This window comes from Cryptomeria japonica, chromosome 7, assembly GCF_030272615.1.
Source record: "Cryptomeria japonica chromosome 7, Sugi_1.0, whole genome shotgun sequence".
NCBI lineage: Eukaryota > Viridiplantae > Streptophyta > Pinopsida > Cupressales > Cupressaceae > Cryptomeria > Cryptomeria japonica.
In genome coordinates this window covers 782,488,124-782,497,245 of record NC_081411.1, presented here as the reverse complement: position 1 = coordinate 782,497,245, position 9,122 = coordinate 782,488,124, and the positions used below count along the sequence as shown (strand labels likewise).

At 34.3% G+C, this 9,122-nt stretch overlaps 1 protein-coding gene across 1 annotated transcript in view; it reads left to right on the top strand.

Annotated features, from left to right (window-relative positions):
• LOC131068960 (gamma-humulene synthase) overlaps positions 1–1,165 on the top strand; it is a 7,466-nt gene extending 6,301 nt beyond the window's left edge. The window contains exon 4 of the mRNA XM_058004252.2: positions 950–1,165. The gene's annotated coding sequence lies outside the window, so the exon portion shown is untranslated. The remainder of the gene's footprint in view (positions 1–949) is intronic.
• The last annotated feature ends 7,957 nt before the right edge of the window (positions 1,166–9,122 follow it).

Genomic DNA, 9,122 nt, shown 5'->3' with positions numbered 1-9,122 from the left:
CAATCTCCAAATAGCAAGATCCAAACATTGCTATGCAATTTTATGTGATTTGTGTTTCTTTTCAGTGCTCCTATGTGGTGTGAATAAGTGCAAATTTCACATTGTGGGCAGGGGGGGGGAGACATACCATCAATGTTCCATTTCCATTTCGAGCTGAATCAGCTAAAGTCAAGAGCAACTTCCTTTGACAGTGGCAGTTCCTATGTTGTTCGAGATCATGTGTTAGTGGTTGACAACAGTGACTGCAATTGAGCACATTTGGTTCTCATAGATGTAATGTGAAATCATTACATTTTTTATTTTTTGTGAGATATATTTCCTATATTTTCCCCTGATGTTGTATAAATATAAGCACCCATGTAAGTTAGTTCATGGATTTTGAAAGACATTGTGGGAGGATCTAGAAAACCACTCAAGGTGGACAGATGGTCGAGGTTCCTATTGACGTCAATGTTTGTGGTAAGGCTATTTAAAATAATGAGAGGAGAGATCATTTGTTTAGATCAAGGTCATGAGTCAGTTGGACATGCCACAGGGGTGTGCATAATGCAAATGTAGGGTGTGAGTTCTTACCATGTTCACGCTAAGGGGGGGAATGTTGGGAAATTAAATGTTAGTGTTCACATTGGTTAGATAATTAATGTTAAGTGTTCGCATTTGTTATAATTTTGTTATGAGTTGTTAAAACAACTCATTTACATAAACAGAGTTGCTATAGGAGGTATTACAACTCCCCCGTAATATAGGATATGAAGAATCATATGAGAAGATATTTCATAATCAATCGAGATTCTATGAGCTCATATGGCTATGCACATGTTTAGTTGATGATATTCATGATTTCAAGGTTTTGTTTTTATTTTATTTTATTTTTTGAATAGATAATGATGATAATGTTATTAGGCTTACAATACTAACAAATACTAACAATTTCTTTTTGGTTCTGAAGGATGATAAACTCCATGGGCAAACATCATCAGCTATTTCCTCCTATATGAAGGATCATCCTGAATTTTCAGAAGATGGGGCTTTAAATCACATCAGTGGACTCCTTAATCAATTTATTAAGGAATTAACATGGGAATTTTTAAATCCAAATAATAATTTGCTTGATTGGGAAGGGTTAAGTTTCAATATAAATAGAGGAATGCAATGTTTTTATGTATTTAGTGATGGATTTTCCTATCATGATAAAGGAGTCAAAGAGCGGATATTTAAAATACTTATTGATCCAGTAAAATTATAAAAAATGTAGTTAAGAGTTCAATCATAATTCATAAACATTTGATCTCTATTCCTAATAAGATCAGCAAGTCGGTTACTGATATACTAATAAGTCATAAAATTGCATGTTGAATGCTAATTTCATACTTTTATTGTTTCTTCAATGGAAACCTGAGAATTGATTTGTTGAAATCTAATTCTCTAAAACTGTAATATCTCTTCAAACTTCTTAAACTGTATGTTATGAATTGATTGACAAATTGCGACTACAAGGTAATTCTCTCTCACTCTCATGTAATACCAAATGATTATATGACGTGATTTGTTCCATGTGAGTTAAATTCCATTTGAATTTTCAAATTTGAATATCTTCATCTTTAAATCGTTATTTTTTCATGTGTTATTTTGAAATTTTTTTAATAAATTTTAAATATTTTATGTTGACCTTCTAACCTCTTTTAATTTATTTCATTTAATGTGTGTAATCAAATGAAACAAATATTTAGTATAAATTCAAACTTAATTAAAAATTAAATAGATATAAGTGATTCCATTTATATAACATTGATAAACTCAATTAAGTATTCAAATTAATAAATTAAAAACTATTGAAATGATTAAAAAAAAAAAAATTTCAATGTATAAATAATTTGTTCATGACATGTTTAATTTAAGGGTTATTATTTTATAACAATGATATATATCATAGACATGAGCTATACAATTTATATTTAATAAAAAATATAATAGGGATCAACATTATTCCAAATATAATAGAGATTGGGGAGCAGAGTTACAAGATTTTAAAGGCCGCCTCTGATAGTATTAAGGTCCTTATCAGAAAATTCGAATATGTCCAAGGGGAAAACGCCCCAGGAACACTACTGAGGAGAAGGATGGAAACCCTGAAGATAAGGAAGCGGGTCCTAGAAAAAGAACATGCGCAAGTAACAGAAAGAAGCAAAACCAAACCAAGGACATTGAATATATCAAGAGGATTGTTGTGACTATGGAGCAATTGGAGCTGGAAGCTCCCGAATTGCTAAAGAACTTCACCTAGGCTTGGTTGTTCTTCTCTTCTCTTTATGTTGTCTGGTGTTTAGTTTATTTGTGTTGTGTCTTTTTGCTACTGGCTTTTTGTTTTCAGCCAAATGTCTTTTCTATGGTTGTTGTCTTTTATTTTTCCGATGGACTCTAATGGTTATCTTTTGAATATTTGATGTAAAGGGTTGCAGGGGCCCTTCAAAACTTGTTTTCCCCTAATAAAAAACATTACTCCAATTCAATATCATCAAATCTAAATTTTTATTACCTCTCATCTAATCATTATTTAGTTGTTAAGACCATAAGCATAATCATAAAAAAGTGCAAACAATGAGGACAACCACACAAGAGAACATAACACTAGATTTTATGTGAAAATCTTACAAGGGAAAACCACAATGTGAAAGTTACTTGGATATACTACCCAAACCTAGCATCACAAAATACTTGGATCAACTATTCTCTTGTTGGATGGTTGGGTGGGGAGGTTCTGAGTGTAGCTCATGCTAGAGCTTATCCATCCTAGGTCAAATCTTTTAGTTTCTTTCTACATGTGTGGTGAGCTACATTGGGGCTTTGCAGGTGAGTGGGTGGAAATTTTGTATAGGAAAATTATTGTTTGTAGGTATGTTGCATGAGTAGTTTGAGCACACTATTCTTTGTGGCGTGGGTGGTAGTTGGGCTATATGACCTATTTCTTGGTCCATTCTTCTTCTATATTTAAACAAGGGGTGTGCTTTGTGGGGATTTTTTTACTACCATGAGTCTAGAGGAGGAGTTTGGTAAGTGAGGTGGCTATGGCAGAGGAGTTTGTTCTTAGAGGAGAATTCCTTCTTTCAAGATGTGGTGTCAAAGTTTGATCAACTCTGTTGTGAACATGAGACTCGAGTGAGTTTCTTGAATAAGGATCTACATGTGAAAGTATGAAGAGTGGAGGCCCTAAAATCAAAAGGGTTAATGGCTACTTGGAAGGAAGCCAAGATAGGCCAATCTTATTGATTCAACCATATTTAACTGCAAAAGATCTGAATTACTTAAGGACCCATTCTATAATCTAGAATTCTTTTAGAATATGGGTCTCTACCATTTTTCCAGTCATGGGTTTGACAAACTTGGAATCCTAAAGGAGATCTAGAGATTATTATATCAACCAATGATTATTTTATAGTTATTTTCTTTTATCTAGTAGATCATAACAAGGCTTTTGAAGGTGGCCCATATTTTCATAATCAATTTGTTTTGTTATCAAGCCTCGGCATGTAGCATTTAATCCAACTAGGGAGCTCTTTTATAGATTCCTAGTATAGGTAAGACTTCCTTGGATCTAGTTATAATTATAGAGTCATAAAATTTTGCACATGCCCAGTCTTCTATTAGGAAAGACATTGGGTTCTTCATTGCAAAAAATAAATAAAAATATAATTTCTTGTGCTCATATTTGTATTTAAATTAATTTGAATAAACTATTACTAGATTCAATAGAAATTTGAGCTGGTTCTACCTCAGGGGTACACCAGCTCAATTATGAACCTCTATCTTCAAATCTCATATATGTCACGAATATGAAAATTTGTAGAGAAAATGTGATAAATGTATTCCCATAAGATCCCCTTACATAGAAGGTCCATCCAATGTGACCTCTTGTGTAATCCCAATGAAGGATAAAAGGTGATGCCCCTATGGTAGAAGGAGAAAAGGATAAAGAAGGATTTATTCTAGTGATACCTCATAATAAGGGTAGGAATTCAAGAGAATATTTAATGACATGTATTTTGATGGTACTTTTAATCTCCTTGATTCCCTATAATATTTTGATTAATATGAAATGAACTTAGAAGGTCTACATACAATTTTTGCACTCTTGGAGTTAGAAAAAATGAAGGTTGGAGTGGATGAAAGTCAAATAAATTAGTATGATGGGGCATTGTGGCTTAATAGAAGACTGATGAAGAGTATGGGTGGCTTGTGTGATTTGGATCTATGCAAGTCAAATGAGGTACTCAAGGATATATATCATTGGCTATTAATTCGCCAGCTCCCATTGTGGGTGTTTTTTTTCAAGAGATGACAATAGAACACCAACCAATATTGGTTTGCAGCATAATAATTTTAATTATAATGGTCCTAAGAAGTCTACAAAGAGTGGAAGAAAGAAGGATTAGGAGAAAATATAATTGATGGGAGACGATTTAGTGGAATCAAGGTTGGTGATCCGCATTGACTCCCACTTTTCCAACTTAAACAAATGATAGTCCTCTCATGGAATGGAAGGGGATTGAAAAAATCCCTAGACAAAAGGTTGTTTGTTGAATACTACAAGATGATAAGAAGGGGGTGAATTAGCATACACTAAAAATTAATCAATTTTAACCTGTTTCTTATATTAACATTGATTCCATCTACCACATGTATGAAAGTAAATAACTAAAACCACAAAAGAAACTACACATGTACTCCAGTCCTCCATGAAGGGCTTATTGTGCTCATTATGGAGTATGCCAAAGCTGATGAAGTTATTATTTCTCTCTTTGAGAAAGGCCAAATCCCTAATACTAATGTTCAAGATGTCTCTGATTTAGAGATGGAGACGGAGGATAGTGGGAGCACCAAACCTCTTGTTGACCCTGATTATAAGCTGGTTGAAGAGAGTGAGATGTTGGTCACTCCTAGAACCCATAACAACAAGAACCCCCCAAGATGGGCTGCAAGTAAATATAAATCAACTAGCAAGATGATTTCTAAAACTGAGCCTTATTCTAAAAATAAGAATTATGTTCATAAAGACTATGGTCCCAAGACCTTGGACAAGGAATTCAAATTGGACATTCCTCTTAATGTCCTGAAGGAGAAGAAGGGGACTCTTCCTAAAGATGTGGTCTTAATGTCTTGAAGGAGAAGAAGGGGACTCTTCCTAAAGATGTGGATAGTGGTTTACATAAGGAAAGTTATCTGATGAATCTAGTGATGGAAGCAACTAGAAGCTAGCAGAACTACTAGAAGTGGGTGGAGAAGGAGATTGATACCCTCAAAGAGGGGATTAAGGAGATAATTGATATCACCATTGATTCGCCTGAGCCTAGAAAAATAAAGAAGCTCATAATCATGACCTAGAATCTTTCCCATGATGTCGAGGCTACGAAATGTAAACATGAACAAAGAATTGAGAAGGTTGAGATTAGTATATGGAGGAGATCAAGAAAAACCTTAAGAATCTGGTTGACATAAGCAAGGCCATGAATAATAGTATGGAGGGGCTGGAAAAGATTAATACCATGGTGGCAGAGTATAGATCCAATCCTATTGACAATGATCCTGATGACAGTAATAGGAAGAAAGATCTGGGTGGTGAAGATTCTGCTGTAGGTGGCAATAAAACTACGGGCCCTAGTTCCAGGACCAAAAGCAGGAGCAACAAAGGGTACCTCTAGGTTCATTATGGAGGAATTGAAGGAAATCAACAAGGTTACCATTTAGCAGAATAGGGAGATGGTGCAGTCGCTTATTTGAGTGTTTTTGTTTTGTTGCCTATTGTTTCTTTTTGCTTTTGTGTTCAGTCTAGGGTGTTCCCCTATTTTAGTGTTGCTTTCTATTTGGTTGGCTGGTGGCCAAGTTCTGTAAAACTCTTGGTTTAGGGTCCATGTAAAACCCATTTATCTTTATCAAAAACTACACGTGTACTCCCAAAATATTACATAGGCAACCTAAACTAGGAATGAACGTGGTGAGAACTATCTCACTATATGATAGTCAAATTACAATGTTTAAGCATGAGCCCAAGGAGCTTATTGCCCATAAGATGACTTGAAAGACTAAGACACACAACCTTAGGAAAAGATATAATAAGTACTTGCACACACTAAAGATCACTTCTTCACTCAAGACAAGATACAAAACCTATAATAGAGTTTCATCAATAGGATTTCATTGCAAAGAACTACATTAGCTAAAATATTAGTCACAGTTCACTATTCAAAATATATCAAAAGTAGTCTTCATTACAACTCTACTATACTTTAAAACCCATGCATTACATTACGTTAACTTCACACAACTCACATAACTTGTCTATATATTTCCACAATGATTTTATCCTTTATATATCATACACAACCTCAACAACATCAATTAGGTTGGCCTAACTAGATGTAACATGCAAATACAAAAAAATGGTAAAAAAACAATCTCCAATGTAATAGAAAATAAAAAATAAGATAGACGGGGCATGACACAATATTGTCATGCCTTCCTATCCATCCCAAATCATTGCCCATAGATCTTCATGCAACTGCACAAGCTAAAACATTATAGGTTGGGTGCAAAAGATAAAGCAATTAAGGTACACCAATACAAGTGACACCAATTATGATGGTGACCACTAAAGACATAAGTTGATGCCCAAGATAATATAATAAAATTCACAACATTGAATAGATGAGTCACATTACCAAAATACTAGCAAACATGGGAATACAACACATTCATTTACATTGACACTAAACAAATAACACAAATCTGTACATGAACTGCGGATCCTAGAAGTGAGCACCAAAGCTATAAAAACTTCATGATACATCTATATAAGCCTTCTTAAATAGTAGAAGAATCTTGAAATTATTAGAATTGGATGAAGGAAATGAAATAAGAACTAGATCAGATTTAGAAGAATAAGATATGAGAATCAGTTAACAGACTGGAAGACAAGAATATGATTGGAACTACGTGGGTATTCTAGAACACGCTGGATAAATATGGAAAGGTTGTGAGAAATAAAGAAAGGTTGGTATGTGAAGTTTATACTCAGATTGAAGAAAATGATTTTGATGAGACGTATACCCTGGTTGCTTGGATGGAGGTAATTAGGATGTTTTTAGATTTTATGGCTTTTAAGGATTTCAAGGTTTATCAGATGGATGTGAAATCAACATTTTTGAATGTGGAACTGAAAGAAGAAATTTATATTGAACAACCAGATGGATTTAAGATTAAATATAATCCAAACATTGTTTGCGAATTGAATTAGGCTTTGTATGGATTTAAACAAGCCCGTACAGATTTGTATGGAAGGTTAGACAAGTAATTGAGTGATCTTTGTTTTCAAAATGGTTTGATTGATAGCAATTTATATTTCAAAACCAATTCAAGTAAAATCCTAATTGTGGTAGTGTATGTCATGTTATTGTGAGGATATGGTTATTACTAAGAGGTGGGGTTTGAATCAATAAAACAATAAACTGAAATATTTTACCAATCTTCAAATACTTTTAAAAAATAGTTCATAACCAACCAATAACTACTCAATCTGTCACTTAAAGTAGATTTACCAAACTACTCATTCATGTGTTCATCAACATGTAAGTAATGTAATGATATCAAATCCATACATAAACAAATCAACCACCATATGAACATTGAGATTTTTCATGTGGAAACCAAAATGGAAAAAACCACGATGGGAATTAGTACCCAAAACATTTGCACTCTTTAGGAATGCACCATGTTAAAGGCCTAGCCTGGTTAAGAGAAGACCCTGTTAGGAATCACCCAATGAAGGGATTTTAACCTCAATTCTGTTAGGAGTAGTAGTATCATAATATTGCAACCCTAGAAATTTTTTACCACATTAGGGTCCTCACGCATGTGAAATTGAATCCCCTAGTCTGATTGGAGATCAGAGGCTACTCAATCCCTAAAAACTTCTTCTGCCTTGCCCTCTGCACCACCCTATTTGCACTCTTCCTTGGAGAAAAGACCAGGGCAGGGGCATGGCACCCATTTCCTCCTAGGACATGCGCATGGAACCCTGTCCCTACCCTACATAAGTTTTCTTGAGAAAAAAAATGAAATCAAGAATGCCCTTGAGAATTTTGATAGAACCTTTGGCATTTCCATCGACATCAGAATCCTAAAGATTATCACTCAAACCAAGACCATCGCATATACATGTTCATCCTTCACCGAAACACCCAATCTGACTGAAATGATTCTATTGAAGAAGCCTTCCAGTATTCTATCGATAAAGTGACCTATAAAATAAACCTTGACCACGATGGATCTCCAAAGGGATTCACCAAAAACATTAGTTCCATCAACATAAAGTACATCGAGGAAATCAAAAGTGGTCCCACCAATAAAATACAGAGCTTTGATGAAAATACAGTATCAATGAGACATGTGAGCAACTCGCCGAGGGAAGAAGTTTGGCAATATCGAAGGAACCAATAGATATGTTATCAACGAAGCTATTTAGAGGAAAAGAGTGTATCGAAGAGGCATAAAAGATGTTGACGAAAGATAGCTTTCTCATTGAATATTAAAGGATCGATGAAATATGAGAGATTTCCATTGATGACTTGTTATTGATCGAACATAAAGAGTCGAAGGAGAATATTTTTCTTTTTTCGAAAGGGGAAATTTCATCGATGCTAGTACAAAGGCCAGATAATGAAGAACTATTTTGATGGAATTCTAACATTGATAAAATGATGGAGGGACTTAGCGATAAAAGGATTTTCATTGAAAAGGAAGATTTTGATGAGTTAATAAAACATTATACTGACACAAACACTTATAGCGAGGTTTCAATGAAATAAATATATCGATGAGACCAAGAGATGTGCCAGAAATGATGTCAATTCCACCGAAATAAAGAATGATGTCGATGGAATATGGTGTTTCAGGGAGACATAAGATAAAGCCATCGAGACATATGATTTCATTGAAGTACAACATAGGTATAAGGTTGAATAAACATCGGTGAAAATTCAAAGCACTGCTAGACAAATTATTATCCGTTGCCGCGAAGAAACAAAACAAATCTCAGTGAAGACACATTACCATAAATTCAAACAAATATC